Below are 8,549 nucleotides of genomic sequence, written 5' to 3'. Positions count from 1 at the left end.
GTTAGATATTGTTATTCCATTCACAATCTCATTCGAAGAACTAAAGTGTATGATTTATGAGAAGATTACATTCTGAAATGTCAAGAAAAATATCTTGTATTTTATATAGATATCCTATACCGGTATTTGGTGGATTCGTTTAATTTCAAACCAAATATGTAATTGATGAAGCGAGCATACAAGAAAAATGTATATTGAAAGTTGTGCTCAGATATCGTTCATTGAGTTGTATATTGAGTTTGAACAATTTGAAACCGACTGAAATATTGAACGAAAAGATTACAATAGTGATAGTGAGAAAGAGTTTGAAAGCAATTACGAAGTTGTTGGTCTAGGTGGAGACAAAGATCAAGGTGACGGCACTATGGCTCCAAATGTGACAGACATGACAAATGCACTTGCAAACGAACATCCGTTTGAGGAGCCATTTTTCATGGGAGTTTTGGATTTAGAAGCCATGCATGCTCTGGAATTTCCAGAATATATGAATGCAAGTACGTAATTGCCTATATTCATACGAATGATTAGAATTTTTTGATAATTTATATTGATCGATGGACCAAATAGTTACGTGACATATGAAAATATACTTAATTAGAATTTGTTTATGTGTTTATTTAGTTAAATTTAAGATAATAATCTTTTTAGTTAGTTGTTGATTTTGTTAAATATTAATTAGTATTTATTTATGTATTTATGTTTTTATTTTGTTAAAATTGAGATAATAACTTGATGTAAAGTTTATTTATATTAATATTGATGTATTGAGTATTGATTTACTTTTAATTTCACTTATTAAATATTTGTGCTTAAATATTTATCGTATGGCTGCTGTCGTGGTAGAAATTCCTATTGTCGCAGATGGTAAATTTGATGTGGAAATGGAATTCATTTCCAGGGAAGCTGTTATTATGGCGATGAAAGATTATACCATTCGAAGAGGTGTAAACTACCGGGTGTATAAGTCGGAGCCAATGACATTTTATACCAAGTGTACACATTATAGGACAGGTTGTGATTGGCTGACCAAGGTTAGCATGATTAGCAGACAATACTATTGGGTTATAAGGAGGTATAATGGTAGTCACACTTGTACCAGAGCCACTGGTGCACGAAATTGTGATTCATTCTTTTCACAACTCAAACAGTCCCTGGTAATAGCTCCAAAAACTTGGTGCTCAATACCATGGTCTAAACATAATTTCACAACTTCGCACAACTAACCAGCAAGTGCACTGGGTCGTCCAAGTAATAAACCTTACGCGAGTAAGGATCGATCCCACGGAGATTGTTGGTATGAAGCAAGCTATGGTCACCTTGTAAATCTTAGTCAGGCAGATTCAAATGGTTATGGATGATTTATGAATAAAACACAAAACAAGGATAGAGATACTTGTGTAATTCATTGGTGAGAATTTCAGATAAGCGTATGGAGATGCTTTGTCCCTCTCGTCTCTCTGCTTTCCTACTGTCTTCATCCAATCCTTCTTACTCCTTTCCATGGCAAGCTGTATGTTGGGCATCATCGTTGTCAGTGGCTACAATCCCGTCCTCTCAGTGAAAATGTTCAACGCACCCTGTCACGGCACGGCTAATCATCTGTCGGTTCTCAATCAGGTTGGAATAGAATCCATTGATTCTTTTGCGTTTGTCACTAACGCCCAGCCTTCAGGAGTTTGAAGCTTGTCACAGTCATTCAATCATTGAATCCTACTCAGAATACCACAGACAAGGTTTAGACCTTCCAGATTCTCTTGAATGCCGCCATCAATTCTAGCTTATACCACGAAGATTCTGGTTAAGGAATCCAAGAGATATCCACTCAATCTAAGGTAGAACGGAGGTGGTTGTTGGCACACGTTCATAGGTGAGAATGATGATGAGTGTCACGGATCATCACATTCATCAAGTTGAGGAACAAGTGATATCTTAGAACAAGAACAAGCTGAATTGAATAGAAGAACAATGGTAATTGCATTAATACTCGAGGTACAGCAGAGCTCCACACCTTAATCTATGGTGTGTAGAAACTCCACCGTTGAAAATACATAAGAACAAGGTCTAGGCATGGCCGAATGGTGAGGTATGTGGGGTTTTATGAAGGACGGATGTGAGTGGTGAAGAGAAAGATGGGATTTGATAGGTGAGGGGTTTTTGGGGAAGAGGTGTTGAGGTGATTGGTGAATGGGTGAAGAAGGGAGAGAGTGGTGGGGTAGGTGGGGATCCTGTGGGGTCCACAGATCCTGAGGTGTCAAGGAAAATTCATCCCTGCACCAAGTGGCGAGCAAAAATGTTCTCTATGCCAATTCTGGCGTTAAACGCCGGGCTGGTGCCCCTTTCTGGCGTTTAACGCCAGGTTCTTACCCTTTCCTGGCGTTTAACGCCAGTCTGGTGCCCCTTTCTGGTGTTAAATGCCCAGAATGGTGCCAGACTGGGCGTTAAACGCCCATTTGCTACCCTTACTGGCATTTAAACGCCAGCAAGATCTTCCTCCAGGGTGTGCTGTTTTTCTTTCTGTTTTTCATTCTGTTTTTGCTTTTTCAATTGATTTTGTGACTTCCCATGATCATCAACCTACAGAAAACATGAAATAACAAAGGAAAATAGATTAAACATAACATTGGGTTGCCTCCCAACAAGCGCTTCTTTAATGTCAGTAGCTTGACAGAGGGCTCTCATGGAGCCTCACAGATACTCAGAGCAATGTTGGAACCTCCCAACACCAAACTTAGAGTTTGAATGTGGGGGTTCAACACCAAACTTAGAATTTGGTTGTGGCCTCCCAACACCAAACTTAGAGTTTGACTATGGAGGCTCTGTTTGACTCTGTTTTGAGAGAAGCTCTTCATGCTTCCCCCCTCCATGGTGACAGAGGGATATCCTTGAGCACAAAGGATTCTTCATTCACTTGAATGATCAATTCTCCTCTGTCCACATCAATCACAGCCTTTGCTGTGGCTAGGAAGGGTCTGCCAAGGATGATGGATTCATCCATGCACTTCCCAGTATCTAGGACTATGAAATCAGCAGGGATGTAATGGTCTTCAACCTTTACCAGAACATCCTCTACAAGTCCATAAGCTTGTTTTCTTGAGTTGTCTGCCATATCTAGTGAGATTCTTACAGCTTGTACCTCAAAGATCCCTAGCTTCTCCATTACAGAGAGAGGCATGAGGTTTATACTTGACCCTAAGTCATACAGAGCCTTCTTAAAGGTCATGGTGCCTATGGTACAAGGTATTGAGAACTTCCCAGGGTCCTGTCTCTTTTGAGGTAATTTCTGCCTAGACAAGTCATCCAATTCTTTGGTGAGCAAATGGGGTTCATCCTCCCAAGTCTCATTACCAAATAACTTGTCATTTAGCTTCATGATTGCTCAAAGGTATTTAGCAACTTGCTCTTCAGTGACATACTCATCCTCTTCAGAGGAAGAATACTCATCAGAGCTCATGAATGGCAGAAGTAAATCCAATGGAATCTCTATAGTCTCAGTGTGAGCCTCAGATTCCCATGGTTCCTCATTAGGGAACTCATTGGAGGCCAGTGGACGTCCATTGTGGTCTTCCTCAGTGGCGTTCACTGCCTCTTTCTCCTCTCCAAGTTCGGCCATGTAGGTCATGTTGATGGCCTTGCATTCTCCTTTTGAATTCTCTTCTGTATTGCTTGGAAGAGTACTAGGAGGGAGTTCAGTAATTTTCTTGCTCAGCTGACCCACTTGTGCCTCCAAATTCTTAATAGAGGACCTTGTTTCAGTCATGAAACTTTGAGTGGTTTTGATTAGATCAGAGACCATGGTTGCTAAGTCAGAGTGGCTCTGCTTAGAATTCTCTGTCTGTTGCTGAGAAGATGATGGAAAAGGCTTGCCATTGCTAAACCTGTTTCTTCCACCATTATTGTTGTTGAAACCTTGTTGAGGTCTCTGTTGATCCTTCCATGAGAGATTTGGGTGATTTCTCCATGAAGAATTATAGGTGTTTCCATAGGGTTCTCCCATGTAATTCACCTCTTCCATTGAAGGGTTCTCAGGATCATAAGCTTCTTCTTCAGATGAAGCGTCCTTAGTACTGCCTGGTGCAGCTTGCATTCCGGATAGACTTTGAGAAATCAAATTGACTTGCTGAGTCAATATTTTGTTCTGAGCCAGTATGGCATTCAGAGTGTCAATCTCAAGAACTCCTTTCTTCTGATTCGTCCCATTGTTCACAGGATTCCTTTCAGAAGTGTACATGAATTGGTTATTTGCAACCATTCCAATTAGTTCTTGAGCTTCTGCAGGCGTCTTCTTCAGATGAAGAATCCTCCAGCAGAACTATCCAAAGACATCTTGGACAGTTCAGACAGACCATCATAGAAGATACCTATGATGCTCCATTCAGAAAGCATGTCAGAAGGACACTTTCTGATAAATTATTTGTATCTTTCCCAAGCTTCATAGAGGGATTCTCCTTCCTTTTGTCAGAAGGTTTAGACTTCCACTCTAAGCTTACTCAATTTTTGAGGTGGAAAGAACTTTTCCAAGAAGGCATTGACTAGCTTTTCCCAAGAGTTCAGGCTTTCTTTAGGTTGTGAGTCCAACCATATCCTAGCTCTGTCTCTTACAGCAAAAGGGAATAGCATAAGTCTGTAGACCTCAGGGTCAACCCCATTAGTCTTGACAGTGTCACAGATTTGTAAGAACTCAGCTAAAAACTGATGAGGATCTTCCAATGGAAGTCCATGAAACTTGCAATTCTGTTGCATTAGAGAAACTAATTGAGGCTTAAGCTCAAAGTTGTTTGCTCCAATGGCAGGGATAGAGATGCTTCTCCCATAGAAGTCGGGAGTAGGTGCAGTAAAGTCACCCAGCACCTTCCTTGCATTGTTGGCATTGTTGTTGTTTTCGGCTGCCATGGGTTCTTCTTCTTTGAAGATTTCTGTTAGGTCCTCTACAGAGAGTTGTGTCTTAGCTTCTCTTAGCTTTCGCTTCAAGGTCCTTTCAGGTTCAGGATTAGCCTCAACAAGAATGCTTTTGTCTTTGCTCCTGCTCATATGAAAGAGAAGAGAACAAGAAAATATGGAATTCTCTATGTCACAGTATAGAGATTCCTTGAGGTGTCAGAGGAAAAGAAAAATAGAAGGAAGAGGTAGAAGAATTCGAACTTATTAAGAAAGATGGAGTTCGAATTGTATATTAAGGAGGAGTGTTAGTCCATAAATGGAAGGATGTGAGAAGAGGGGAAGAAATTTTCGAAAATAAAGTAAAAGATTTAAAAAAAAAACAGTTTGAAAAATAGTAATTGATTTTCAAAAACTAAGATTGGAAAAAAAATCAAGTGATTTTTGAAAAAGATTTTGAAATTAGAAATAAAAAAGATATGATTGAAAACTATTTTGAAAAAGATGTGAGAAAAGTATATGATTAAAAATATATAGTTTTAAAAAGATATGATTGAGAAGATATGATTTGAAAAACAATTTAAAAAGATTTGATTTTAAAAATTAATGACTTGGCTAACAAGAAAAGATATGATTCAAACATTAAACATTTCTCAACAGAAAAGGCAACATACTTGAAATGTTGAATCAAATCATTAATTGATAGTAAGTATTTTTGAAAATGGAAAGAAATTAATTTTGAAAAAGATTTAATTGAAAAGATATGATTTGAAAAAGATTTGATTTTGAAAAATTTTGAAAACCTGAAAAAAATTCGAATTAAAAACAGAATCTTTCCTCTTGTGCCATCCTGGCGTTAAACGCCCAGAATGGTATCCATTCTGGCGTTTAACGCACAAAACACTACCCTTTTGGGCGTTAAACGCCCAGACAGGTACCCTGGCTGGCGTTTAAACGCCAGTTTGCCTTTTTCACTGGGCGTTTTGAACGCCCAGCTTTTTCTGTGTACTTCTTCTGCTGTATGTTCTGAATCTTCAATTCTCTGTATTATTGACTTGAAAAGACACAAATTAAAATTTTTTGGATTTTTAATAATCAAAATGTAACTAAAATCAAATAACAATGCTTGCAAGACACCAAACTTAGCAGTTTGTATACCATTGACACTAACAAAATGAGAATGCATATGAAAAACAACAAAACACTCAAGACAAGAGAATTTAAAGATCAGAACAAGAAAATCATCAAGAACAACTTGAAGATTAATGAAGACACATGCATGAATGCAAGAAGAACATGCAATTGACACCAAACTTAACATGAGACACTAGACTCAACAAGAAACATACAATATTTTTGGTTTTTATGATTTTGTAATTTTTTTGGATTTTTCGAAAATTAAGTGAAAAAGAGAATGAAGATATCAAAATTCTTAATGAGAATTCCAGGAATCATGCAATGTTAGTCTAAAGTTTTAGTCTAAAGAAATTAGACATGGCTAGCCAAGCTTCAGCAGGACATTACATTCAAGAGCTAAATTGATGAGAATCAATTAGCTTTGGTGATGATAAGAACATCACCTTGAAACACTAGAATTCATTCTTAAGAACTCTGAAAAAAAATACCTAATCTAAGCAACAAGATGAACCGTCAGTTGTCCAAACTCAACAATCCCCGGCAACGGCGCCAAAAACTTGGTGCACGAAATTGTGATTCATTCTTTTCACAACTCAAACAGTCCCTGGTAATAGCTCCAAAAACTTGGTGCTCAGTACCATGGTCTAAACATAATTTTACAACTTCACACAACTAACCAGCAAGTGCACTGGGTCGTCCAAGTAATAAACCTTACGCGAGTAAGGGTCGATCCCACGGGGATTGTTGGTATGAAACAAGCTATGGTCACCTTGTAAATCTTAGTCAGGCAGATTCAAATGGTTATGGATGATTTATGAATAAAACATAAAACAAGGATAGAGATACTTATGTAATTCATTGGTGAGAATTTCAGATAAGCGTATGGAGATGCTTTGTCCCTTCCGTCTCTCTGCTTTCCTACTGTCTTCATCCAATCCTTCTTACTCCTTTCCATGGCAAGCTGTATGTTGGGCATCACCGTTGTCAGTGGCTACAATCCCGTCCTCTCAGTGAAAATGTTCAACGCACCCTGTCACGGCACGGCTAATCATCTGTCGGTTCTCAATCAGGTTGAAATAGAATCAATTGATTCTTTTGCGTCTGTCACTAACGTCCAGCCTTCAGGAGTTTGAAGCTCGTCACAGTCATTCAATCATTGAATCCTACTCAGAATACCACAGACAAGGTTTAGACCTTCCAGATTCTCTTGAATGCCGCCATCAATTCTAGCTTATACCACGAAGATTCTGGTTAAGGAATCCAAGAGATATCCACTCAATCTAAGGTAGAACGGAGGTGGTTGTCAGGCACACGTTCATAGGTGAGAATGATGATGAGTGTCACGGATCATCACATTCATCAAGTTGAGGAACAAGTGATATCTTAGAACAAGAACAAGCTGAATTGAATAGAAGAACAATGGTAATTGCATTAATACTCGAGGTACAGCAGAGCTCCACACCTTAATCTATGGTGTGTAGAAACTCCACCATTGAAAATACATAAGAACAAGGTCTAGGCATGGCCGAATGGCCAGCCTCCCAATAATCTAAGAACTAGGCGTCCAAAAATGATCCTCAGATCTAAAGTGATCAAAAGATTGAAAAATGATCCAAAGATATGAATACAATAGTAAAAGGTCCTATATGTAGAGAACTAGTAGCCTAGGATTTACAGAAATGAGTAAATGACATAAAAATCCACTTCCGGGCCCACTTGGTGTGTGCTTGGGTTGAGCATTGAAGCTTTCATGTGTAGAGACTTTTCTTGGAGTTAAACGCCAGCTTTTGTGCCAGTTTGGGCGTTTAACTCCCATTCTTGTGCCAGTTCCGGCGTTTAACGCCGGGCAGTTTTGAGTTGATTTGGAACGCCAGTTTGGGCCATCAAATCTCGAGCAAAGTATGAACTATTATACATTGCTGGAAAGCCCAGGATGTCTAATTTCTAACGCCGTTGAGAGTGCGCCAATTGGGCTTTGGTAGCTCCAGAAAATCCACTTCGAGTGCAGGAAGGTCAGAATCCAACAGCATCTACAGTCCTTTTCAGCCTCTGAATCAGATTTTTGCTCAGGTCCCTCAATTTCAGCCAGAAAATACCTGAAATCACAGAAAAACACACAAACTCATAGTAAAGTCCAGAAAAGTGAATTTTAACTAAAAACCAATAAAAATATAATAAAAACTAACTAAAACATACTAAAAAAACATACTAAAAACAATGCCAAAAAGCGTATAAATTATCCGCTCATCAGCCACCATTTTTCAAGATTATTTGAAGCTGGATTTGAACACAATTACAGAAGTAATAAAACCGTTGGTTGAGGCTGACCCCTCGATAAAGGTGAAATCAGTTATTGCGAAAGTGCAGTTGAAGTTCAATTACACCGTCAGCTATTGAAAGTATGGTTGGCTAAGCAAAATTCAATGGAAAAATATTTGGAAGTTGGGAAGTATTATGATACAAAACTTTTTCCATATGGTTTGAGGCCATGTGTCATAAGGAGCCATCAGCAGTCGTGCATTTTGAGACAATGCCTG

The 8,549-nt window shown here is 38.7% G+C and overlaps 1 non-coding gene across 1 annotated transcript; it reads left to right on the top strand.

The window, feature by feature from the left end:
- The first annotated feature begins 4,377 nt into the window (after nt 1–4,377).
- LOC130953630 (small nucleolar RNA R71) lies at nt 4,378–4,485 on the top strand. The gene has a single exon (XR_009075792.1). It is a non-coding gene; the product is annotated as a small nucleolar RNA R71 (small nucleolar RNA).
- Nucleotides 4,486–8,549: the final 4,064 nt, after the last annotated feature.

Source organism: Arachis stenosperma, chromosome 9 (genome assembly GCF_014773155.1).
Source record: "Arachis stenosperma cultivar V10309 chromosome 9, arast.V10309.gnm1.PFL2, whole genome shotgun sequence".
Classification (NCBI taxonomy): Eukaryota; Viridiplantae; Streptophyta; class Magnoliopsida; order Fabales; family Fabaceae; genus Arachis; species Arachis stenosperma.
Note: the sequence above shows the minus strand (reverse complement) of the source record. Positions and strands in the feature narration are given on the sequence as shown.